A 2,254-nucleotide genomic window follows, 5' to 3' on the forward strand; every position below is an offset into this window, starting at 1 on the left:
CACATCCTGTGGCAAGGAGTTCCACAGACCGACCACGCGCTGAGTAAAGAAAAATTTTCTTTTGTCTGTCCTAACCCGCCCAACACTCAATTTTAGTGGATGTCCCCTTGTTCTGGTATTATGTGAGAGTGTAAAGAGCATCTCCCTATCCACTCTGTCCATCCCCTGCATAATTTTGTATGTCTCAATCATGTCCCCCCTCAAGCGTCTCTTTTCTAGGCTGAAGAGGCCCAAACGCCGTAGCCTTTCCTCATAAGGAAGGTGCCCCAGCCCCGTAATCATCTTAGTCGCTCTCTTTTGCACCTTTTCCATTTCCACTATGTCTTTTTTGAGATGCGGCGACCAGAACTGGACACAATACTCCAGGTGTGGCCTTACCATAGATTTGTACAACGGCATTATAATACTAACCGTTTTGTTCTCAATACCCTTCCTAATGATCCCAAGCATAGAATTGGCCTTCTTCACTGCCACCGCACATTGGGTCGACACTTTCATCGACCTGTCCACCACCACCCCAAGATCTCTCTCCTGATCTGTCACAGACAGCTCAGAACCCATCAGCCTATATCTAAAGTTTTGATTTTTTGCCCCAATGTGCATGACTTTACACTTACTGACATTGAAGCGCATCTGCCATTTTGCTGCCCATTCTGCCAGTCTGGAGAGATCCTTCTGGAGCTCCTCACAATCACTTCTGGTCTTTACCACTCGGAAAAGTTTGGTGTCGTCTGCAAACTTAGCCACTTCACTGCTCAACCCTGTCTCCAGGTCATTTATGAAGAGGTTGAAAAGCACCGGTCCCAGGACAGATCCTTGGGGCACACCGCTTTTCACCTCTCTCCATTGTGAAAATTGCCCATTGACACCCACTCTCTGCTTCCTGGCCTCCAACCAGTTCTCAATCCACGAGAGGACCTGTCCTCTAATTCCCTGACTGTGGAGTTTTTTCAGTAGCCTTTGGTGAGGGACCGTGTCAAACGCCTTCTGAAAGTCCAGATATATAATGTCCACGGGTTCTCCCGCATCCACATGCCTGTTGACCTTTTCAAAGAATTCTATAAGGTTTGTGAGGCAAGACTTACCCTTACAGAAGCCATGCTAATGAGAGTGCATTGTAGACCCCACCTAGATTGAGAGAATTGCACCCTCCTGTCACAAACAAGCACCCTTCTCCAGTGGATCCCATTTATTATTTCCCGTAAATGACAACTCTCTATATAGACTGAAGCTGCCCTAAGAATCAGATGGTCCTGCTTCCATTTTGTGCAGAACCCAGTCATGTATCACACATGGCTGACTGGCTTCCTCAGGGAAGAAGAGCCTTGGCCTCAACCTTCCTGGATCCCTGCTGACTTTAGCTCATACCTAGTCACTGGCCCAGTCTGCCTTCCACCTCTGCAGCCTTACTCAGCCATGGGGCTACCCAGAGAAGGTTTAACTGTGTTGTACGATTGGATAGGGATGTGTTCATGGTTGGTTGGCAACCTTCAGTCTCGAAAGACTATGGTATAAGCCTACAGCACCCGGTATTCCCAGGCAGTCTCCCATCCAAGTACTAGCCAGGCCTGACCCTGCTTAGCTTCCGAGATCAGACGAGATCGGGCATGTGCAGGGTAACAGTTGCTGCTTCATGAGAGAGGGATTAATCATAAAGCAAGCATATCAATCAGCATCCACAGAAAGATGGACAGTGGACAAACAGGCCCACAACTGAGTGTAAGGCTGGTTTTGCATTTCCATGGAGCTGGTTGTAGCAGGAACCTATCTCACATGTATAGCAGTGGCATGTTGTATGTCTTGTGTTTTGACATGGTCTATGGGTGCAGTGAAGCCAGATTCACGAAGGTGAACATGATCCTTCTCAGAGCCACCCTGGCAATCGCCACATCACCGCTGCAGCTATTTGCATGTAGGGACCCTGAGAGGCATCCCGTTGTCTTCTGAAAAACCTCAGAGTTTCCTGGTACACACTTTAAAAATCTCTGCTCTGCCTAAATACCTCCGGGGTGGGTATGATGAACATAAGAATGTAAGGTCCTTTGCTCAATTAGACGAATGACCCACCTAACCCAGCATCTTGTTATCCACAAAAGCCATGCAGATGCCTTCAGAAACCCACAGGACATGGGCGTCCTCCTATGCCAACGATTTTCAACCTTTCTCATCTCAGGGCACACTGAGAAGGAGCTAAAATTGTCAAGGCACACCATGCTGCTCATGGGGGACCAACATCCCCCAATGGCCCTAATAA

General features: G+C 48.1%; 1 pseudogene; it reads right to left on the minus strand.

The window, feature by feature from the left end:
• Positions 1 to 1,514: 1,514 nt before the first annotated feature.
• Positions 1,515 to 1,631, minus strand: LOC136637205 (5S ribosomal RNA; annotated as a pseudogene).
• Positions 1,632 to 2,254: the final 623 nt, after the last annotated feature.

Source organism: Tiliqua scincoides, chromosome 1 (genome assembly GCF_035046505.1).
Source record: "Tiliqua scincoides isolate rTilSci1 chromosome 1, rTilSci1.hap2, whole genome shotgun sequence".
NCBI classification, from domain to species: Eukaryota; Metazoa; Chordata; class Lepidosauria; order Squamata; family Scincidae; genus Tiliqua; species Tiliqua scincoides.